Here is a 25,905-nt window from a genome sequence, read left to right on the forward strand (position 1 = left end):
ATTGAAATATTCCATTCCTTTCTTTTGATACATACCTTCAACACAAAAATCTCAACGAATTATGTAACTAAGATCATTATGCATAAATTTTATGTTACATATTTACCAGGATATTACATATTTTACATAAGTGTTAATTTACTTTACATAAAAAAAACATATTTCGACAATTTTTTTCCTATCTTGATCCTTCTCCCTATATTAGATGACGTCATATTTTCTAATCAACGAGATGCATAGTGATTACAGTCAGCTAAAATTGATTGCCAACTCGAAACACAGGTTAAAGACAAAAGAGAAAAAAAATACTGGAGCTGTTATTTATCGAAAGATGCTGGAATTTCTCTCCCCTCCCCTTTCTGGTTACATATTTTCGTTTCGCTTTTAGGTTTAGCCAAAGCACCTAGAAACTTGGCATCTGTGGACAAGAAAGCTACCTTCCTGTACGCAGCGAGTTACACAATATATTCCCTTGTACACAAAAGTACAAAAGTAGCTAAGTATTTTCATTCGATTGTTCTCTCTGTACACGCATTTTTTTACAATTTGTTTCGAAAGTTACGAAGAGCTCTCCTACATATTTACGTATTCTACAATAATTTGCTATGTGAAAAGTAAATAATGGTTGGCAAAATTAGTTTTTTAAATATGTGCACGTTGCTGTGCTCTTTTGAGTTTATAAATTTCATACAGATTTTAATTTGAACAGCTTTTGTCTTTAAAATTACGTTGAATATGTTCAAATAAAATAAATATCTAGCAGAATTCTTGAAATTACTTGGAAAATTGATTATTATGAATAATACATATTCTATGATACTACATATTTAGTTACATATCCTTTTGATAATACATATTTAGGTACATATTTTATCAATTACTACCGGCCCCCTAGGAGGAGTGATCAGCACATCGCGCTACGATGCCAGGGGTCCCGGGTTCGAATCCTGACCTGGGCATGGACGTTACAAACTTACATAATTGATATAATTCCACTTCCTAAAGAATCAAAGTAACACAATTTCCACACCCTGCTGGTTCTGGTTTTCAGAATTGACACTAATCGGCTTCGGTTTTCCAGCTCTAAATTGAAAACATAACAAAATACGACGTCGCAGATACAAGCTGATAAAATTAAAAACGAAGTTAATAACGCTGCTTTCGTCCCCAGAATAGCGAAATCAATGTAAAAAACTAACAATACTTGTATCATCTTTATATATTGTTTACTATGTATTATATTATATTATGTTACTTTATGTACTGTAAAATTGAACCAATAAATATGAAATGTAAGGGCGCAATAATTCACGCAACTTACGTCATGGTATATTTTAAGGAACCAGAAAAAAAGGAAGCGAAGTAAAATAAAGCAAATCAATCAATCAATTATCAATTACAATTACAGATTTATGTACATATTTTGTACTTTGATATTAATAAAAATCTAAACTCTATTGATGACTATAAAGGGTTAAACGAGCGAACAAAAATTTTGTAGTCCCTCCCCCTGAGCTACAAAGGACAAGGAATCAACATGTCCAGCTATAAATATGCTGTACTCAGCCTTCCCACGTACTTTTGTTATCTATATGTGTGAAGTGGCTTCTGGGAATTCATCAAGATGTTATGAATGCCGACATAAGTAACCAGGAGACTAAATTGCAGATATTAAAGTTTACATCAGTGACGCAGCAGAGCGAAATTCTTGGTGTTGACCCACCATCGTGACGACAATAGAGTCTACATATAACCTGATAAGTTAAGTCCCAATATGTGCAGATCGCTGCGGAGCACTTCCTATTACATCATCCTCAACACCACTCTTCTATTTACTGTTCTGGCTTTGAGAGTACCAGTGGTGCGAACCAAAAGTGACAAAAAGGCGACGTTAAATATCAAGGTACGACATAATGAGAAGCGTTCCTGCGTACAAGTGTCGACAAACCAGAAAATATTATACGAAAGGATAACTGCTTCTTTTGTTTTTGGAAATAGAAAATTTGCTGTTTTCTTGTACTGTAGTCAACGTGAAGCGAACAAATTGAAGAGAAGTTACTTCACGGAAGTTATCAGGAATCAAGTAAAACCCAACGGGGGTTAACTAACTGCGAGGGGAACGTAGCAACGTACGTCTTATGTTTAATCACGGACTCAAACTACATCTACAACAACTCAATAATGGAAGCCGTCAGGAATCAAACAGACTCCACTGACAAACTTCTTCCAAAAAGAATATTATGAAGTACGAATCCATTGCATTTTTGTCTACCCACCCCCCGTAGTCTACATGAAAATTTTATGAAAAGTACCTGTGGGAATTTTCACTAATATATTCTAGATTTGAATGAACATAATGCTTAGAAGCATGGATTCACGCGTCTTAGGCTAAATAATTATATTTTCCAATTAAAGGATATTGTAAACTACATTGATCACTTAATAAAGTTTACAATCTCCAGAAGAATTGTTGCACAGCTATGTTTCACTGGTGCTGTCATCTGGCTGCAATAGGTGAAACTACAACATGCGTTATGATCTGCCGGACGACTAACACATTTAAGCAGATTGCTTTATTATTTCTTTGCAAATTAAAACGCAACGAATAAATCATGGACAACACGGTAAAAAAAATATTAACAAACTATTATTGAAGTTCTCTGTGCCGTATTTTTACATCTTCTTTCTGTGCACTGCTTTTATATCAGTGCAAGTTGATGGGGAAGATCAGGATGAACGATAAACTTGACAATGGAACAATGATGAATGCAGTGTATAAAAAGGTTATAAAATATACTCTACATATTTACAGTACTTGAAATGCTTACTTTTAAATTGAGAAAAAGGCAAATTTTGAAGACACGTTTAGAATGCTAGACTGAACTGAAATTTTTAGTGACGATATTCGACAAATTGATGCAAATATACTCAGCGGGTAAAAATAATTGTCCTCTTGTAATTAAGTGAATTTTTCTTTCTTTGAAGCAGTATTTCTTCATTGGTGTATCTATTTCAACAATGTAATATTTACAACAGTTAGTGTGTGATATCTTAAAAGTACATACTATGTAGATGAAGAAGGGAGTTCTTACATTTTCCTACATTTTTGCACATTATTATTATTATTATTACTATTGTAACAAAAATGACGTTAATTCTTTGTTATTATATTTTTATTGTCTCGCTGCTTATGCGCGGCACCGGTATAAGCATAGCAATATTCTGTTCCCTCTACGCCGCAGATTATATACACGGGCCCGTTTGTGAAAAATTCATTGCGCAACTGTAACGGACATAAACAGTGATGACTTGGATTTGTATGTAATTAAAATATTCCATTCCTTTCTTTTGATACATAGCTTTAACACAAAAATTTCAAGGAATTATGTAACTGACATCATTATGCATAAATTTTATGTTACATATTTACCAGGATATTACATATTTTACATATGTGTTAATTTACTTTACATAAAAAAAACCATTTTCGACAATTTTTTCCTATCTTGATCCTTCTTCCTATATTACATGACGTCATATTTTCTAATCGACGAGATGCATGGTGTTTACTGTCAGCTAAAATTGACTGCCAACTCGAAAGACAGGTTGAAGACAAAAGAGAAAAAAAAATACTGGAACCGTTATTTAGCGAAAGATGCTGGAATTTCTCTCCCCTCCTTTTTCTGGTTACATAATTATTTTCCTTTCGCTTTTAGGTTTAGGCAAAGCACCTAGAAACTTGGCATCTGTGGACAAGAAAGCTACCTTCCTGTACGCAACGAGTTACACAATATATTCCCTTGTACACAAAAGTACAAAAGTAGCTAAGTATTTTCATTCGATTGTTCTTTCTGTACACGCATTTCTTTTACCATTTATTTCGAAAGTTACGAAGAGCTCTCGTACATATTTACATATTCTACAATAATTTGCTATGTGAAAAGTAATTAATGGTTGGCAAAATTGGTTTCTTAAATATGTGCACGTTGCTGTGCTCTTTTGAGTTTATAAATTGGATACAAATTATTAATTTGAACAGCTTTTGTCTTTAAAATTGCGTTGAATATGTTCAAATAAAATAAAAATCTAGCAGAAAGTAGTGCAGGTGCCCCGGTTCTAAGCCCTCATTTGGGGCTCGAATCATCATGTGGGGCTCGTCGTAGCCTTTTATCATGTATATTTTGAGGGCAGAGTTGGCAACACTGTGGGCCCTTACTGTAGCCTTTTATGAGGGGGATCTATTGCCCTCTGTTTACATCTGGCAACACTGCCGTAGATTCTTTGACAGTGTTGTCAACCTACTGGGTTTTTCACTGTAAATTTTCATTAAAGGACCTGAGGGGCCCATGTACCTTTTATGTCTGGCAACACTGTTGGGGGCACAGAGTTGGCAACACTGTGGGCCCTTACTGTAGCCTTTTATGAGGGGGGTCCATTGTCCCCTTTTTATATTTGGCAACACTGCCGTAGATTCTTTGACAGTGTTGTTAACCTACTGGGTTTTTCAGTGTAAACTTTTATCAAAGGGCCTGAGGGGCCCATGTATTTTTTATGTCTGGCAACACTGTTGGGGGCCTAGTGTTGCCAACACTGTGGGTTTTTACTGTAGCCTTTTATGAGGGGGACCCATTGTCCCCTTTTTATATTTGGCAACTCTATTGGATGTTTCTTTTTTGAGGCTTGGGTTTTGCCAACCCATCCGAAGAAAATTCCACTATATGATTTTTCACTAGCTAAGCTAACCTACAAATAGGAATTGGCAGCACTGACGAGGCTCGAATTATTATTTGAGGCTCGAATCATCATTTGACGCTCGAATCATCATTTAATGCTCGTCGGTGTTGCCTACCCACTCTACAAAAATTCTACTATATGATCTTTCACAGGCTAAGCTAACCTACAAATAGGAGTTGGCAGCACTGACTTATAAACCCACTGGGTCCTCTTGGCATGTTTTTTCATGATGTCTTGCTAGGTTATTGAGCATCTTGGCGTATACAATGTATATATTTTGAGAGGGGGGGTTATAGCTTTTTATGCTGTACGAATACTGGAAGCTTGACAGTGACAACCAACAGAGTAGGTAAACCTACATCCAGGAACTGGCAACACTAGTTTCTGACAGTGAATTTGAAATAAAATATTAAACAAAATACATGAGTAAGCACTGTGAGTACAAATAGTACCAGTGTTATGCCCCCAACTCCAACTGGGCAACTGGGGGAAATAATTGTACAACAATTTGTACCTAATTGTACAATACTTGTACCTAATTGTACAACATACATATACACAGACATAAAAGAAAAAGCCTTCCCGTAACTTACTTCATGTACAATTTATATGATTTTACAACTGTGAAAAGAAAGCATATGTGTTCTGTATGCACATATTTATTCTTATTTTTCGAAGTTGAATGAAAGCACATGTTTTTACGTTCTCGTAATACTAACCTTGCTCCACTGATTTTAAATTGCTTCCATCCGCTTTTTTTTCTGTGTTATTTCCGTATGCACGCAACATTCGCTTTCAATAGTATAATGAAACACAGAAGGAGTGTTAGTATAGCAGGCTTCGAGTTTACAATTTATTAAATTAAACAATAATTTATGTAAGAATATACTTGTACTTACCGAACACAAAATAATAAAAGCACATGTGAATGTTTGCGTGTGTTCATGTTATATGACGACTGAGTAAAAAAATAATGTTGACTCCCCGAAAGATAAAGTTCCTAGTTCGACATCAGATGCATGCAAATTTTATGTTTTGCTCTCCAAAATCTTGATTTTATGTTTGTGCTATTTGTCATACAGCAGAGGAGGAGGAGAAAAGGGGGAGAGGAGAAGAGGGGAGAGAGAGAGACAGGAGGTACTATCAGCGCCATCTATTAGCAAACAATAGAAATAAAAAGTAGGTCAAACTTTTTCAACACCCAAACATTTTAAACGTCCTCGCGTAGTAATACGATCTAGCTAAAGACGTTTAAAAGAGTACTCTTAGTCGACGAAGCTAATTGCTAGGGCCCTTATATTACTAAAATATTCTTTAATTTGCATATTTCTCATACCGCCATATGTTGTTCTAGTTGACTTCTTCCAAAAAAAATGCTAATTAGCGAGAGTTAATTAAGCAAGGCAAGTAAAAGAAGCAAAATAGAACAACATATGTGCCGGCGTGAGAATATGTAAAAATTCGATTCAGAGGTGGATCGAATTAAAATTGGGGGATATTTTGCATTTTTTCCCTATAATATACAAAACATTTACCGTACATAATTCTTTCCATTTACAACAGTATAAAATAAGAGGAATGTGTGACAATATCCATATTAATTAGGAAGGTATGTTGTATGCTAGGTTAGCTAATTGTGTCTTCTACAGCTTCACTGTATAGAGGGAAGATGGAAAAAAGAGAGCTCTACGGAAACTGACGCTCTTAACAATATTGTATGCCCGTGAAAATTATATATAAATAAGACTTAAGCGTATTATCTGCTTTCATGTGAGATTTTGCCAACCTGTAAGCGGTAGTGTTTAGGTGACAAGCGACCTGCTCAAATATGATACTGTTGACAATATTGTACGCCCGTGAAAATTACATATAAATAAGACTTAAGCGTATTATCTGCTTTCATGTGAGATTTTGCCAACCTGTGAGCTGTAATGTTTAGGTGACAAGCGACCTGCTCAAATATGATACTGTTGACAATATTGTACGCCCGTGAAAATTACATATAAATAAGACTTAAGCGTATTATCTGCTTTCATGTGAAATTTTACCAACCTGTGAGCTGTAGTGTTTAGGTGACAAGCGACCTGCTCAAATATGATACTGTTGACAATATTGTACGCCCGTGAAAATTATATATAAATAAGACTTAAGCGTATTATCTGCTTTCATGTGAGATTTTGCCAACCTGTGAGCTGTAGTGTTTAGGTGACAAGCGACCTGCTCAAATATGATACTGTTGACAATATTGTACGCCCGTGAAAATTATATATAAATAAGACTTAAGCATATTATCTGCTTTCATGTCAGATTTTGCCAACCTGTGAGCTGTAGTGTTTAGGTGACAAGCGACCTGCTCAAATATGATACTGTTGACAATATTGTATGCCCGTGAAAATTACATATAAATAAGACTTAAGCGTATTATCTGCTTTCATGTGAAATTTTACTAACCTGTGAGCTGTAGTGTTTAGGTGACAAGCGACCTGCTCAAATATGATACTGTTGACAATATTGTACGTATATTGTATTGTATAGGAGACTAGAAGCATATAATTTGGCGAAAAAAAAACCAAGTAAGGTCATAGAGAATAGTTAAAAAAAAAGTGAACAATTATATTTTGCATTGCACAGCATTGGATATTAAATAACATACCCCCAAAAAATCTCTGCATTATGCGTTCTGTAAAAAATTGCCCTACGTGCCAAACTGCTGTGTCAAGTAAACATTTTCAAAGGCACTGTCGTACTTGTGTGCCGGGAAAACAAATATGTGCGACCAAACTGTGCTCTAAGTGTGGAAAAAATATTTCTATTGCCAACTTCAAGCGACACCAGCTTACTTGCAAGAGCACTGGAACATCTCTACCGCAACCTTCCAAGCGAAAGGTAGAAGTAACCTCCCTCGATGCATCGCCACCTGCCAAACGCGTCATGCTGGCGAAGAAAGCAGACCGATTTGCGTTTGAGCATTTATTAGAAGACTTTAACATAACATCAGACAGCTTCTGCGATGTGCGTAGTTTTCTGGAGAGCGAGCGAGCTAAGATAATATCCATCCTCAACGATGCATTGGCTACACACTCCACTAAATTCTATGCTGTGCTATGCTGCAAGTATAAGAAACCGTCTGATGAAATATATAAATTCTTCCATGCCACAAAAACAAAAACACTGCATCAGGCAGATGTCACTGACCTCGACAGCATCTACGACAAGTTTGTCGAGGAGCTTGTGGCAAAGCACGAGGAGCATCAGGCTGAAGGCTCGGGCGGTTCGCTGTGTGGCGACCCCCACAAACTTCGTCTGAAACTTAACAAATTCCTGCCACTGGCAGGGTCTAGCTATATTGCCCTGCCACCCGAGGTTGAAGCAAGAAAAGCTGTTCTCAATATTCAGAACAAAGACACCAAATGCTTCCTCTGGTCGGTGCTGGCAGCATTGCACCCTGTTCACTGGAAAAACCACTCGTACCGTGTTGCACACTACAAGCAGTATGAGTCGGAACTGGAGGATGCAATGGCCGAGATTGCCTACCCTGTAGAAGTCTCGCATATTCGCAAGTTTGAGGTTCGTGCTCGTGACTTGTTGGGCCTACAATTAGCCATCAATGTTTACGGTCTCACCGAGAACAAAAATGAGGTCCACCCCATCCGGGTGAGCAACGTGAGCAACAACAACGAGGTACGAGAAATCAACCTCCTGCTCATCAAGGACGAGACACAACACCACTACACCCTCATTCGCTCGCTCTCTCGGCTTGTTTCGACCCAACGGAGCAGTGATAGTCACCACGTCGAGGTGTGTCGCAGGTGCTTGTCTACATTTCATAATCGAGAACAGCAGGATTACCGGCGCATCAGAAGTCCCAACATTGCTGCTGAGAAGCTAGCTCGCCACATGTTCTACTGTGGTACCAACAAGCCTGCACGAACTATCCTGCCCGAACCTGGTGCAGTAGAGTGTTTTCTCATGCACAGTGCTATGGTGAAGCATCCTGCCTATATTGTAGCAGACTTCGAGGCCTTTCTTCAACCTCTGTCTAACTGCCATCCCAACCCCGAAACATCCTCTACTATTCCTTTCCAAATCCACGAGGCCTCGAGTTACTCCTATGTTGTGGTGTGGCGAGACCAACATATTGCCTCCGAGCCCTATGTGTATCGCGGTCCCGACCCGGTCAAACACTTCCTGGTGAGAATGCAACAGGAAGGCATCAAGATAGGGAAGGTGCTGTTGGCCCCCAAGCCCATGCTGCCTCTGTCTCCGGAAGACAAGCATCAGCACGAAATGGCTCTAAATTGTCCTGTTTGCAACTCGGTCTTCACTGACGATAACAAAAAGGTCCACCACCATGACCATTATGGGACCGGAAGCTACATTGGCCCGTGGTGCAAGAGATGTAACTCAAGAGCCAGGGACCCGCGCTTCATACCGGTTTTTTTTCACAATGGCTCAGGATATGATTTCCATCACTTGGTCACACATCTAGGGTACGACAATGCAAGAATCAATGTCCTGGCACAAAACGAGGAGTGTTATATTAGCGTCAGCAAGTGGGTGCCGATCCCCGCCGACTCAAAAAACAGGAGCATCGAGCTTCGGTTCCTCGACTCTCTGAGGTTCCTCCAGGCAAGCCTGGATGCTCTTGCTGGGAAGCTCAGAGACGACCAACTAGCCATTACCACATCAAGTTTCCCGAACTTAGATGTCACACTCATCAGACGTAAAGGGGTCTACCCCTACGAATACGTCACAGACCCTTCCAAGTTCGAAGAAGAGTTGCTGCCTCCCCAGGATAAGTTCTACAGCCAGCTGAGAGGTTCAGGTATTACCGACGAGGAGTACAAGCATGCTCAGTCTATGTGGGTCGAGTTGGGTTGCCGAACTTTCGGTGATTACCACGATGCATACCTGAAGCTTGATGTGACGCTTCTTGCCGATGTGTTCCAGGCGTTTCGGGCGACTGCGATAAACATTTACAACCTGGACCCTGTATATTTTTACAGCCTTCCTGGACTGGCATGGTCAGCCATGCTCCTGCAGACTAAAGTTAAACTTTCACTTATCTTCGATGTTGATATCATGCTTTTCATCGAGAGAGCTATCCGGGGCGGCATGGTCCAAGTGTCGCAACGCTTCGCATATGCCAACAATCACCACATGGCCACTGGTTACGACCCCTCCCAACCATCAAGCTACATCATGTACACTGACGTGAATAATCTTTACGGGCACTCCATGATGCAACCACTCCCAACAGGACAGTTTGAGTGGGTTGATCCTTTATACCACGACATCGAAAAAGAGTGCGACGAGTTTGGGTTTTTTGCCGAGGTGGACCTTGACTTCCCCGAGAAGCTGCAGGATACATTCTGTGACCTTTCGCCTGCTCCGGAATTCAAGTGTCCACCTGGCTCGGATCAACCGAAGCTCGTCATGGACTTGGAGCCCAAAAAGCGTTATGTGCTACACTACCGGAACCTCCAGTGGTTAATGCAGCAAGGGGTCTCGGTCAAAGCAGTTTACCACGTGCTCTTGTTCAGGCAGTCTCCATGGTTGAAGCCGTACATCGAACTGAACACCAAACATCGCACTGATGCCACTTCGGAACTTAATCGCGATTTTTTCAAATTAATGAACAATGCGGTATTTGGGAAGACCATGGAGAATGTGCGAAATCGCGTTGATGTGAGGTTGGTAACGAAGAAAACACAGTGTCGTCGACTTGTTGCAAGCCCGCTGTTCAGGTCTCGAACAATTTACAACGAACAGATGTCTCTGATTCACATGAACCGGGGCGAGGTGCTACTCAACAAGCCCATCTATGTGGGAGCTGCAGTTTTGGATCTGAGCAAGTTGTGCATGTTCGAGACATATTACGACATACTACGTGCACACTACAACCACAATATCTCGCTCCTCTACACAGACACAGACAGCTTGGTGTACCATGTTCGCACAGCCGATGCGTATGGTGATATAGCCAAAGTTCCAGCTCTTGTCAAGCTCTTCGACACATCGGGCTATCCCCAGCTAAACCGGTATGGAATTCTGCCCCGGAACAAAAAAATACCCGGCAAACTCAAGGACGAGAAAGACGGGGATGTGATTGTGGAGTTTGCTGGACTTCGTGCCAAAGCCTATGCGATCCGGGCTGAGGGTTCTGTAACAAAAAAGGCAAAGGGTGTAAGCAGGCAAGTGGTTCGGGAGCACCTCAAGTTTGAGGATTACCTCGAGTGCCTCAGAACAAAATCGCCCATTCTACAAAAAGAGCATCGTATCCAAAGCGTCGATCATGTGCTTACAACTAATATTGTCAGGAAAGTTGCTCTGGATGCACACGACGATAAGAGGTGTATTCTTGAATGTGGGGTCCACACACTTCCGTGGGGCCACTATCGCCTCCAAACTAGTAAGGCCTGCCCAGAGTGCAACAAAAAGTAATAGGCAATGCAAAATGAAAAAAAAAATCAATTTTAATTTACTTCAACTTCCTCGATTACATGCATGGCACAGCAAAATTAAATTTCTGGGAAACTGCTTATTGTAGTTTGTACTTGTGTATATAAAATTCCACATTTCTTATTGTGTGCTATTTTTTTAATTTTTTTTGTATCTAAAACTGTTCAGTTACTCTTTCATTCTTGACGTCATACACAAATGTTTTCTCTGCAATAAGAATGACGCTGCACAGAGTATCTGCAGGCAAGGCGTCGTGGAACTCGCATACGATCTTTATGTTGGTACGATCGTTGACAACCACCTGCTTCCTCTTAGATGTGTTGATGACGAACATGGGTCTGCGAGCTATGAACTCGTTGGGGTTGTAGTACACGTCCACATTGCTGGAGGTCACTCTCTTGTAAGCTGTGTACGCCTCGTAAAGTTTCAGGTAATCGTTGTTCGTAATGTTTAGATTGTAGTTCTCGCGTGGGAAAACTTCATTCCTGCCATTTTTGAGGTAAACATTCTTAATTTTGCAATTATCGAACTGGCTAGAATCTTTCTCTTGGTTATTATCTTTCCCTGTCTGGAAGAGCACGACGGTAAACTCTGGCATATCGTACCGGATGCTGTTGAACTGCGTAGTAACATCAAATTCAAAATGGCTGCCGGAAGCAGGTTTCTGCACGCACTGGTAGCCGTAAAATTGGATGGGTACTTGGGGGTTCTTCAAGATGTCGGCTTTGTACTTGAGACCGTAATTAGATTCGTATTCTACCACAGGCATGCGCAGCTCCATGGACTGGATGACGCACTTGGCAGCGTCGGGTAGTGTGTTGGCAAGTGCTGTACCGTCTGCACCCAAGGTGCTGTAACGCATCAGCACATCGTTGTCGTTGGCGCTTCTGCGAAAAGTGACGCGTAAACCACCCTTCCACATAATCTCCGTGTAGTCGGAGAAGAAGCCTGGAAGCAAGCGCATGGGAAACAGTACTGTGTGGCTTCGAGTTTTGATTTTTGTATCTGCTTCGAATCCCCCTGCCTGGTAGTATGCTGCATCGGTCTTGGAGAGCTTCAGTGTTCCCACAGCTGTAGAAGTAATCCCGGGGTAGTCAACCCTATCGATGACGGTGCCATGCTTTCTAACTTCCACTTGCGAGAACAGATGCGGCACAAAATTGTCCACAAGTCTTAAATTTGCATTGGCGTTAAATGCTTCGCCGTTGTCTCTCTTCACCACATCAAACTTGATATACAAATCAGCTCTGTGAGGGTGAATGAACCCATCCCCAACGTCCACATCGTATTCGATCTCCCTGTTCGGCTCGTTCAAATTGGCGAACGTGCGACGATTGGGTGGGAAGGACTGCAACTCGTAACTTTCGATTTGCTCCATGATTGTTATTTATTATACGTTAATCTCCACGACGGCGGTGGTAGTAGCTCCGGCAAAATTCACCACCTCATTTTTTTCGTTTGTCACTGCCAATTTTATGTTGTCTATGCGATTACGAGATATAGGGAAGTATATCGGTGGTGAGGGTGTGTATATAATCGGTTCCATGAATTCAGAGTTTGGTTTGAACGTAGCGATGATACCTGTTTGCTTGTGGCTGCCTGGGATGCCATCCGAGGATTTGGTGATCATGCCTTCTGCCACATTGCAATGTATGTTCAGAGTCTCGATGGCTAGAAATTTAGGAATGTTGGCACCGATGTGCTTGATGCCAGGTTCGAGCTTTGTGTTGTTCTCGAATCCCAGAAGCTCTCCAACAGTGCCTAGGTCTACTGTTTCCGTAGCAGACAGAATTTCAACTCTGTGAGTTACAGAATTTTGAGATAGCAGTATATTTCTTGGCAATTGGGCTTGCAAGGTAGACAGATTGTACTGTCCTGGCGTGATAACTATTTTTTCATTTCCAACAGTAATTTTGTTATTGTGCTCCGTGACATTGGGTATCAGGTACATGCTGTAGAATGCACGAAGAGCAATAGATTTAGGATAGATGATGTCGTCATGCAACGCGAGTTTCAAGACCGAAGTCTCGCTGGTGAGATGGAACACTCCCATGGTGTTTTAGGTACCACAATGCTTTCTGAAAATGCTCCACTGAGGGGTTATTTATTTTAGACATGTATGCGAGAACGGAAAGGCATAGGTGGCCGCAGTTAACATCGGTGAAACCCTGGATGCGTTCGTCATTGTAGTAGAGGTTGGCAACACTGAGATACTTCACCAACCTGGCAGGCGGTGTGCCACCGAACGAATCGAAAACAAATGCTTTGTCATCGTCAATTTTGAGGTAGCATATCCAATGTGTACCAGGATTTTTGTAACTGTCCAGGTTGACCACGCCATACTCCTTTTTCTTCACAGCAGAGGGTAGAGAATCGGACATGAAAACACCCCTAAAGTTCCTTATTCCCAACAGTTCGATCAGAGATTCAATATCGAAGTTGGACAGGGCTTCTTCTTTTTTTTATATTTCTTCAAAGCATCGAGGTTGTTTTTTCGCTTTTTGGTCACACCTTTCCAATTCTTTTCCATAGCCAGGTTGTGACGTTTCTGTTCTTCCAGCTCGGCCTTGTTCTTTTTTGCATCGATGACGGTTTTGGCAATGGCAGCACTGCCTCCTGCCAAGCTGCCCACTGCACCCAAAGCTGCCAAGATGGCCGGAATGCTGAATATGAAACCTCCAATCTTCTGCTGCTTCCGCGAATGCTGCAACTTTTTCAATTGTGGAGTGCTGAGCAGCAATTTCATTCCGTGTCCTTTAGACAAGCATGAACGTTTCTTCTCGCGTTGTTTCTTGGTGAGTAACCCATCGAGGGCACCCAGCGTTTTCAGATTCGAATATGGTATCTGGTACACGACGCCCTTGGCCTTCATGATGTAATTTTTTTTTTATGGTATGTTATTTTATATATGTTCAGAGATTTTTTGTTTTCCCTCCCGTGTAATTTTTTTACGGTATGTTATTTATATATACTTTGCAGCTATTAAACAAATTCGATTATGTGCTTTGTTTTCTTACCAAGAAGTTCTTTTGTCCCCTTGTACACGATTCGAGTTGTGTTCTCGATTAAAATGGATAGCTTCTCGTCGGATAACATGCTAGCGTATCGATCTGGTAAAAATAGACTGTATTGTCCGTTGAGCAACAGACGTACTTTAGGACCAAACTGGGTTGCAACAATTGAACCAGAAGTTATTGCATAAGGTTTGTCCACTTCCAATTCCTGAATTTTTATATATTCGACTGACAAATTTAGCATTTGTTTTAATGCCTGGACGTCACTAATTTTTTCACTCATATCGAAGAAATATTTTTTTTGGTCTCGTAGATTTTTTACAGTGTGTTATTTATAGAAAAAAATTTCGGCATTGCCTAATGCGATCAAGTGATCGATGATCCTGCTGGTTTCAGCATTTGAAGCATACCAGTCGTCTGTATATCGTCTCCTCCCCTGTCTCCACTCGTGAAGTTCGTCCATCTTATCAGCCAATTTTTCATCAGCAGCCCGAAAAAAAGCATAGGGAGAAGAAGAAGATTTTACACCGCTTATTTTTCTCAGATGATCCAGAAGTAGCATTTCACAGGGCAAGCAAAATTGTGGTGTTATTTTAACTAAATCAATAAGCTTTTTAACATCCTCGTGACTATCGTCGAAAGTAAATGTAAATATTTTGTATAACACTTCTGTTGGTAAGTCTGTTATATGCGTAGACATTTTTTTACTGTATGTTATTTAATTACAGCCCCCACCCCAATTTTCGTTTTGTATTCATGGCAATGGTCGTGCCCAATGCTGCAACCCGTTCACCCAGCGAGGCGTCTCTGCTGACGAGTCTCCCGAACGCGGCATGCTCCAATTTTCTATCAGCATCGTGACGCGCATCTAAATTCGTATATGTGTTGTAAGCAATGTCGTGATCCTTGCATGCAGCATCCAGCAGATTTACCCCCTTGTCTCCTCTCTCCAGTCGCCGTTCCAGTTTAGTACCCGGTCCGCAGTATTGGTAACCTGGTAGGTGCATCTCGAAGGGTAGCTTGTTGTTGATGTCGTTCACGAGACCTCGACCCTCGGCCACATTCCAGAATTTGGGAGGCAGGGTGTTGATGATTTTGATAAGGTAACCTATACCTTTGTTGTCGTTGACAATAAAGTTGCTAAGCTTGGTGCTAATCATGTCCATGATGCCCACCTTCTCGTTGTGGAAGTTGCGATTGCCTGCATTTTCTTCGCCTGCGATAACCAGCAATCGATCTACAAGCTTCCTTACGTCGTCTACCCAAACAAACTCTTTAGGTAGGGTATTGTAGAGTTTGACACCGCTGCCAGTCTTGAGCTGGTTCCATATTGGCTTGATGAGGTTCCTGTATTTTTCTCCACTGCTTGATTTTACGCGATTCTGTGTTGCATCGTTGTTTTGGTACAGGGCATCCGTCATGATTAAAATTTCTGTGTAACTTTGGTAATCCTCGTCTGTGTAATCTTTAGGTTGCTTTTTGGTGATAAGTTCCCACAGGCCCACAGTGCCAGGATACCTAGTCCAGCTGTTCTTCTCGCCCAAATTAATTTTCACGTCGTCACCTTCGAACGTAACTTTTGACTTTCCAATTTTCCAAACCACACCCTCGTTAAGTTCCACAGAGGGGTACAATCCAAACACCTCGTCCTTTTCAAATTTTCCGGTGCTCAGGTAATCTCTCGCCAACGGACCTAATTCAACTACCTTGTCCGAAGAGGTACTGCCTAGAACCTGACGTCTCAGAGGTGCAGCTCCAAGTTCGAACGGAGTAGTGTGAATACTGGATATCGGTGTAGGCACAGCATAATTTCGAGCAGCAAGTGGCACGAGCTCGTTGATTAAATCTTTATTTTGCTCGGTAACATCTTTGATGTCTTTACCTAGTCCACTTATAGCATCAATAATAGGTTGGTCCTGTCGCTTTTTCTCTTCGTAAATTCCGCGATTCTCTGATTTCCAACCCCTGAAGCGTTTGGCCAGGTAGTCGCGCAGCTTCAAGTTGTCGTCTGCGAGTTTGCGTTTCATTATTTGTTATTTATAATACGTCAAGACGTTTCTTGTAACGTCGCAACGTTTAGAAAGTTGTTTATTTTGTTTCTGTATTTTCCGTCATTGGGTTTCCTCGTCATGTCTATCGTGGCGAATCCGAAATCATCTTGATTCCAGCATGAAGAGCAAAATTTGGAAAACTGATTGTAGTTCATGTCCCCGCCTACATAATCATCGTAAGCATGTTTTAAATTGGTGTGGTCTTGACGAAACAAGCAAATAAAATTAGCGTTGTCTCGGAGAAGCTGCTTGGGAATTTTAGAAAAAGTCTGAGCAAGGTAGAAGCAGTCCATGCCTCTGTGCCGCCCCTGTGTAAAAAAATTGCGAATTTCGTTATGGTTCTCCAGGATGACATCGTCGAAGACCACCACCGAATTTTCATGGCAGCAGTCTAGTGGCATTACTTCGGAGGCAAAAGTAGCTATGCTCAGCCCTTCGTACAGTTTTGTCAGCTGTTGATATTTTGCTTGCTCCAAACTTTTGGAAAAAACATACAAGTGCCTGTTCTTCCAATCTAACCAGTCGGGAGCAAGAAGAAAATTATCAATAAGTAAAGTTGTTTTCCCACACCATTGAAGGTCCGACAATAAGGCAGCGAATGTTGTCCGGCAACAGTTCGCCGTTTTTCCTAGCCTGACGCTCCGGGGGAAAATCTGGCAGTCGCCTCACCACATCCCAAGCACCCGTTACACAATCACTTCGTTTGCGTCGATCCAACTTTTTTCCTCGAGTCCCAACCATTTCACCAACAGTTTGTCACCTTTTCTACGTAATACTTTTTCGATAAGATACGTATTGGGGTATTTTGTTTTAGAGAGTTCCTCCTCGTAGAATCGCCCTTTCAAAATTTCGTCGCGATTATCTTTTATTATATACGTGTGACGGTTACCGGGTAACAATCGAGCAACAGTGAAAAGTTCCGTACTCCAGTTTTTGGTAAAGCCTTTTTCAAACATGCGCTTAAATTTACTAATTCTTACTTGGTCTCCAATTTTGAATTTCGGTTTTTTGTTAGTGGGCCGGTACTTGGGGCAATAAACAGTAGAGATCAATTGTGCCTCATCAGACTTGCTGACATCGGCAGGCTTCATGCGTATCGTGCTATGCAAACTGTGATTATAGTCGTTTACGAGTTCCGGAAGCACATTGACCCACTTGTGAAGCGTGAAGCGTGAATCGTTTCCACATGCGTGTTTTGAGAGTACGGTTAAAACGTTCCACTATGCTGGCTTTGATGTGACTGAAAGTCGAGTAATGTTGAATATTTTGCTTCTGAACAAACTGTTGAAATATCGAGTTGTAAAATTCCTTTCCGTTATCCGTTTGAAGAAATCGAGGTCGCCTGCCACTTTCATTGAAAATAGTTTTGAATGCTTCCATTACGCACACACCTGTTTTAGCCTTGAGGGGCAAAGCCCACGCAAATTTTGAAAATGTATCTATAACAGTAAGAAGATACTTGTATCCTTTGTTGATTTTATGTAAATTTTTTAGGTTGCCGCTACTCATTTCCACAAGGTCAGCCTGCCAAAGGTCATCCACGCCTTTGGTCACCACCGCCAGTCGTTTGTAGTTTCGTCGTGCAGGTTTATGCAGCTCGTTCACGATACCCTGCCTAGACATGGCGCGAAAATAAGAATATAGCCTGGATGGGATTTCTGGCTGCAGACAATGCTGGGTTTTCTATATACAGCTTGTCACCTATTTCTATGTCGATAATTTGAGTGGCATCTTCGGCATAGGCAGTCTCGCGACTTTCGGGGTGTGTGAAATCGACCAGCTCAACTCCTCTTATTTTAGCCTCATCGCCAATGTTCGTCACGGTCATGATTGGGTAGTGGGTTGCGTGAGGCAAAGACCAGTAGGAAACCTTGACGAACTGAAGTGTGCTAGCGAGGAAAAATTGATGATAGGCTTTTGCAGGAGTCAACATGTAGAGTTTGTAACCTGGATTGAAAGGGGAGGAGAACTCTCTGTTTGGTATGCTGTACAGTTCGATGACAATCGTAGACTTGAGATTGTCGATGCTGGCATTTAGAGTGTTTACGTTGGTTCGAACCTCAGTCTCCACATCCTCCAATCTGCCATTCACCGATTCCAGGTGTTCCTCGATAGCATGAACAACAGTGTCGTAGTTTGGTTTGATCCTTACATCGACAATAAGGCTCTTGAATTTTTCATTTAAGTCATGTAGTTGGGTGCTGAAATTAGCTATAGTCGATTCCTGACTTGCCTCGATACTCCAAATTTGCTCTTTCACGCTGGCAATAATCTGCTGCAGGCTTTCTACAAGCGTCAACTTGGAGCTCTGTATTACAAGGTCGTGGACCTGGGTTCTAATTTCCGCAAACAATTCATGCAGCTCGGTGATGTTCTGGTTGGTAGGTAAAGTCGCGACAGACCCCCGTATCGATTCAATTTTGGATTGGATGTTTTTGATGTCGTCGGATTTGAGTATTCGGTTGAGAGTTCTCTTCACGCTTTTCAGTTCCTGAGAGGTAGGCAGGGTGGCCACCGTGTTTTGGAGCGATTCCAAAGCTTTTTTCACCGCGTCCAACTCGGAGGCATCGGCAGCAGCACGTATGCCTTCTTGCAGTTGTGTTATGTCATCCTGGGTGGGGGTAGATTGTTGCAGGGTTTCCAACTTAGTCTGTATGTCGTCGATCAAGTGATGGAAATGAGACAACTCGGATTCTGCATTCAGATTTTCCAGTTTGGCGATTTGCTGTTGGACGTTGGCCAGTGTATCCCTGATGCCCGGCAGTTTGGTTTCCAGCTCATCGTGAACGTTCGCCAGATCATTTCTAATGACAGCAAGAGCATCCTCAATATGGGTTATGGTGCCTTGCAGCTTCCCGAAATCCTCGTAGGTCTCAAGTTGGAGTTTGATGTTGGCCACGCTACGGGCAATGGCGTTCAGTTCGCTGGACGACGGTAGATTGTTGATAAAATCCTCCAGCGTTTGGAGTTTAGTTTTTACTTCGTTGATGGCCGCATGCAAAGCATCCGTTTGAAGCTCAGCCTTGATGCTTTCCAACGTAGGGATTTCGAAAGATTGAAACTGTTCGCGCAATTTAGCAATACTAGCGTTCACGCGATCGTAGTCGTCTTGTGTTTTAATGCTTTGGATGATAGTTTGCAGTTCGGTCTGGATGTTGCTTGTTTGATCCTGCAAGCGTTGTTTCAGCTGTTCAACGTCTGAGGTTTGCGTTTGTTGCAGCTTCAGAAGTTTGTTCTGCAGATTGCCCACACTCAGTGCCAGCTTGTCGAGATTGTCTATCGACGCAAGATCGGTGTATTTTTGCAGCAGCGATTTTAACTCTGCATCAATCTTGAGTACAGGGTCCAAGCACTGAGACTGCAAGCTGGCTATCTCGGACTGGAGGCTGGAGTTGAGCGTAGACTGGAGGGCCTGCAGATCGCTTCGCAGCTTCTTGACCCTGACGTCGAGCATGAGAAGCTCGTCGCCATGGTCGTCGCGTTTCGTATGGCCAAAAATATCGTTAGGCATTATTGTTATTTATTATAGGATAGCTAATTTTCATTTCTATGAAAAAAGGGATGAGTTTGTCGTAGTCGTCCAAGAGCTCTATGTACAGGCGATCGCCAGCAGATACATCGTACGTGGTGGTACTGTTCATCCTATCGTGTTTGATGCGATAGATGTTCTTGCCGGAGGAAATTTTGGCCTCTCCTTTATTCTCGGGATTCATGTCAAACTGCAGTTTGCTGGAGATGGGGAATTGGTAATAATTCAAGTTGTTGTTGAATATGTAGAAAGTCTTGCCCACATCCTCGTCGTACTGGGTCAGGATGCTATTCAAGTGTATAATCAACAAACCGTTGAGTTTAGATAATAGGGAGGGTAACAGGTCCCAGCTTGCAGGTGGCGATGGTGCGCTTTGGGCGAATACCTCCATAGCCTGCTTCCTGAAGCCAAACAGGTTCATAGGCATTGTTATTTTATTTTATATTTAGCGATTCGTTTCAAGCAAGTCAATTTCAGCGAGTTTAGTGTTTTGTAGAGCGAGTTGGCAACACTGCCAGTGAGGTTAACATACATTATCAAAAACACATCGTGAAAGGCTACGTTTTGTTCGGGCACACGTACACTCACACACACACAAAAAGCTAAAAATTATACACCGTGAAAAGCTACGACGAGTTGGAAACACTGCTGGTGGGGTTAACATACACCATAAAAGGCTACGCCTCGCCCCGAGTTGGCAACACTGCTTGTGAGGTTAACATACACCGTGAAAAGCTTCAAAATATCATATAGTAGAATTTTTGTAGAGTAGGTAGGCAACACCGACGAGCGTCAAATGATGATTCGAGCCTCGTCAGTGTTGCCAATTCCTATTTGTAGGTTAGCTTAGCCAGTAAAAAATCATATAGTGGAATTTTCTTCGGATGGGTTGGCAAAACCCAAGCCTCAAAGAAAAAACATCCAATAGAGTTGCCAAATATAAAAGAAAAACAATAAACCCCCCTCATAAAAGGCTACAGTAAGGGCCCACAGGTCGCCAACACTAGGCCCCCAACAGTGTTGCCAAACATAAAAAATACATGGGCCCCTCAGGTCCTTTAATGAAAATTTACAGTGAAAAACCCAGTAGGTTGACAACACTGTCAGAAAATCTACGGCAGTGTTGCCAGATGTAAACAGAGGGCAATAGACCCCCCTCATAAAAGGCTACAGTAAGGGCCCACAGTGTTGCCAACTCTGTCCTCAAAATATACATCATAAAAGGCTACGACGAGCCCCACATGATGATTCGAGCCCCAAATGAGGGCTTAGAACCGGGGCACCTGCACTACTGCAGAATTCTTGAAATTACTTGGATATTTGATTATTATGAATATTACATATTCTATGATACTACATATTTAGCTACATATCCTTTTGATAATACATATTTAGGTACATATTTTATCAACTACTACCGGCCCCCGTGGCTGAGTGATCAGCACATCGCGCTACGATGCCAGGGGTCCCGGGTTCGAATCCTGACCTGGGCATGGACGTTACAAACTTAAATAATTGATATAATTCCACTTTCTAAAGAATGTAAGTAACACAATTTCCATACCCTGCTGGTTCTGGTTTTCAGAATTGACACTAATCGGCTTCGGTTTTCCAGCTCTAAATTGAAAACATAAAAAAATACGCCGTCGCAGATACAAGCTGATAAAATTAAAAACGAAGTTAATAACGCTGCTTTCGTCCCCAGAATAGCGAAATCAATGTAAAAAACTAACAATACTTGTATCATCTTTATATATTGTTTACTATTTATCATATTATATTAATTTAACCAATAAATATAAAATGTAAGGGCGAGATAATTCACGCAACTTACGTCCTGGTATCTATATTTTAACCCTAGTACCACAACGTGCATTTCTTGGAACTAGAATCACAACGTGGGGTCACCTATGACCCTACATTTGAACAAATTATTTAGGCATTGAATAACATTTATTCTACTTGAAATAAGGAAATTACTTACATTTGAGTATATTAAGTTCAAAACAGAAAGAAATTCATCAAAATGTCAAGTAATATTGTTTACGGAACAACGTTATTAACAGTGTGTTTTCTTTGTTAGTTTTAATATTAAGCATTTGTCTAGGTGAATATTTAGTGTCTTATTGCTTATATCTTCGCAATATTTAAGGTAAAATAAACAAATCACTTATATTTGTACACGTCAAGTTCAGATAAGAAAGTAATTAACTGTAATACCACACAATATGATTTACGTAGCATTTTTACCATAGACGAATAATGTACACAAAACACAACGTGGTGTCATATGTGACCCAAGAGTATGTAACTCTGAAAATAAATAGCGGGACAAAACTTTACAACCACTCGTTTCGAGAACGTATCGAGCGGTGAAGGTACTAGAAGCACCAGCTTCCTTGATCATAGAGGCGCATACGCAGAATCGTTTTAGTAGTCAGGCGGGTCGCCCATGACCCCACGTTGTGGTTCTAGGGTTACGGAACCACAAAAAAAAGAAGCGAAGTAAAATAAAGCAAATCAATCAATCAATTATCAATTACTGTTACAGATTTATGTACATATTTTGTACTTTAATATTAATAAAAATCAGAGCTCTATTGATGACCCTAAAGGGTTAAACGAGCGAACAAAAATTTTGTAGTCCCTCCTCCTGAGCTACAAAGGACAAGGAATCAACATGTCCAGCTATAAATATGCTGTACTCAGCCTTCCCACGTACTTTTTGTTATCTATATGTGTAAAGTGGCTTCTGGGTATTCATCAAGATGCTATGAATCCCGACATAAGTAACCGGGAGACTAAATTGCAGATATTAAAGTTTACTTCAGCGACGCAGCAGAGCGAAATTCTTTGTGTTGACCCACCATCGTGACGACAATAGAGTCTACTATAACCTGTCAAGTTAAGTCCCAATATGTGCAGATCGCTGCGGAGCACTTCCTATTACATCATCCTCAACACCACTCTTCTATTTACTGCTCTGGCCTTGAGAGTACCAGTGGTGCGAACCAAAAGTGACAAAAAGGCGACGTTAAATATCAAGGTACGACATAATGAAAAGCGTTCCTGCGTACAAGTGTCGACAAACTAGAAAATAGTACACGAAAAGGATAACTGCTTCTTTTGTTTTTGGAAATAGAAAATTTGCTGTTCTCTTGTACTGTAGTCAACGTGAAGCGAACAAATTGAAGAGAAATTACTTCACGGAAGTTATCAGGAATCAAGTATAACCCAACGGTGGTTAACTAACTGCGAGGGGAACGTAGCAACGTACGCCTTATGTCTAATCAAACAACATCTACAACAACTCAATAATGGAAGCCGCCAGGAATCAAATAGACTCGACTGACAAACTTCTTCCAAAAAGAATATTAACAAGTGAAGTACGGATCCATTGTATTTTCAGACGTCCACCCCCCGTGCTCTACATGAAAATTTTATGTTAAGTACCTGTGGGAATTTTCACTTATATATTCTAGATTTGAATGAACATAATGCTTAGAAGCATGAATTCACGTGTGTTAGGCTAAAAACGTATTTTCCAATTAAAAGATACTGTAAACTACATTGATCACTTAATAACGTTTACAATCTCCAGAAGAATTGTTGCACAGTTACGTCTCACTGGCGCTGTCATCTGGCGGCAATAGGTGAAACTACAACGTGCGTTATGCTGCTGACGGAGCGACTAACACATTTAAGCAGATTGCTTTATTATTTCTTTGCAAATTAAAACGCAACGAATAAATCATGGACAACACGGTAAAAAAAATATTAACAAAATATTATTCAAGTTCTCTGTGCCGTATTTTTTCATCTTCTTTCTGTGCACTGCTTTTATATCAGTGCAAGTTGATCGGGAATATCAGGATGAACAATAAACTTGACAATGGAACAATGACGAATGCAGTGTATAAAAATGTTATAAAATATACTCTTACATATTTACAGCACTTGACATGCTTACGTTTAAATTGAGAAAAAGGCAAATTTTGAAGACACGTTTAGAATGCTAGACTGAACAAAAAATTTAATTAGTCACTATATTCGGCAAATAATAATTGCCATCTAGTAATTAAGTGTTAAACATTTTTCCTTGAAGCAGTATTTCATCATTTGTTGATTTATTTCAACAATGTAATATTTACAACAGTTAGTGTGTGATATCTTAAAAGTACATACTATGTAGTAGAAGAAGGGAGTTCTTACATTTTCCTACAATTTTGCACATTATTATTATAATTATTATTGTGACCAAAATTACGTTAATTATTTGTTATTATATTTTTATTGAAAATGTAGAGTATATTACATTTTTCAAGAAATAACTAAACAATAGCGGAAGGCAATAAAGGCCATAAAGCTTAACAATTTAATCAAATAAACGCTTTCGTTGTTGATTTCTTCATTATTGCCTTCATTGTTAGAGTAAGTAAAATATCAGAAAATTAAAACTACGTACAGTATATACAAAATAATTACGAAAAAATGAAACAGACTGCTTGAACGAAAATATTACATTTTATCAATAAAATGATGATTCTTTCTTGCGGCGGAGTGTAAAACTTGTAGATTATTTCTTAAGTTTTAAAACGGTAGATAATTTTTCACATTTTCAAGTATGGAAACGAGGATGAGAGAAGACGAAAGACGGTTGAAAGCATTTCCAGAGTGATTCCTCATTGCGCTTATTGTCTGTTCTTACGTAGCCACCGGTGTCCAATCGGTTATAACCGATGTGCCAATTACAAATCCCCAGATGTGCCAATTACAAATCTCCATCGCTTTCCCCCAAAGATCTTATTTTCTGCTCCATGAGAAGAAAACCAGATGCCCCGAGAAGCCAGCAAAGCCAGCGTTCACTCCCGTGAAGCCTCCCATATATCACCGCCCCTACTTCAAGAGGAAGGAAACAGTGTGTCCGGCAATAAACTCCCATATCTGTCCTGTACAAATTCATCTAAACTCTGGCTCACGTCAAGATAATTTCAGCCCAGATGGAGCCTATCAAGATAATTTCGGCCGAGAAGGAGCTAATCACCTGGAACTTCAGGCATTTAAAATTTAAAGACTTTCTTCTCCGTTTTTAAAACAAGGAACCTCTGTTCTCGGGAGACGGTGCAGGTGGCCAGGCTCTGTGCAGGTGGCCAGGTTCGGATTCTAGACAATCGCCCTACACATGGTGCTCTCCACGAGACGCATAAATTCCAAGACCACCGCCCGCTAGTCTGGCTCATAGACAGCTCAGTGACAAGAAGGATAAGTACAGAATTTTGAACTTCAACCCCGCCAGAACATTTCTCTTAGTATATCTTCGCTTCGATGGGATTTCGACAGCAAAGGAAGGAATAACTTTACCGAAGTGTCCGAGTTGTGTGCGATAAAATTTGAGCCGAGAGCCATTAAAATTAATTAGAACAGATGCTTTTCATTCCTCGAGATCAGCTCTCAAACAAGGTGCTATTGTGTTTTCATGCTATGCGATTATCGCCTCTCAGTAAGCAATTCTCACCCTTAACTCCCCCGTGTGTTACGATTATCGCCCCTACATGAAGAAGTGACCACGTGTGGGCGGAGCAAAATGTTCAACGACCAATAGAGTGAAGGACAATTCTTCGGAGAACGGAAAGAAAAGACGAAGTAAGGACTTAGCAGAGGCAGTTCGATAGACAGTTCGATAGACACATTTCGATTTAGCAGTTCGACATTCACTTTTTAGAGAGACAGTTTTAGAACATTCATTCACAGTTAAAAGTTTGAGATAGAAACTTTGTTTTTCGGCACCGTTGCAAGTCAGAGAGAAACTGTTTTCTCTCTCTAGGTCATGATTAAATTCCTAGCTTTGGGTGCTCGAATGTAGTGTTTACGTATAAAATCGACCATCAGCGGTCTGCGTTGCTCACTTGTTTAGGCCCGGTGCATTGTGGGTCCGTAACAGTGTGTTTTGTTATGGTGTCTCAGTAGGCGAGCGGAATTGTAAGTATGTATACAGTGGTGTATTAAATATTATGTCGTAACTTATTTCAGTGTCCAGTGTTCTGATTTCTGATTCCTGATTCTTGAATTCATGGTAAATGAGGCTAGTAAACAAAGACCAATGCAGAGGGAACAT

This window comes from Lepisma saccharinum, chromosome 13, assembly GCF_977018435.1.
Source record: "Lepisma saccharinum chromosome 13, izLepSacc3.1, whole genome shotgun sequence".
Lineage (NCBI taxonomy): Eukaryota > Metazoa > Arthropoda > Insecta > Zygentoma > Lepismatidae > Lepisma > Lepisma saccharinum.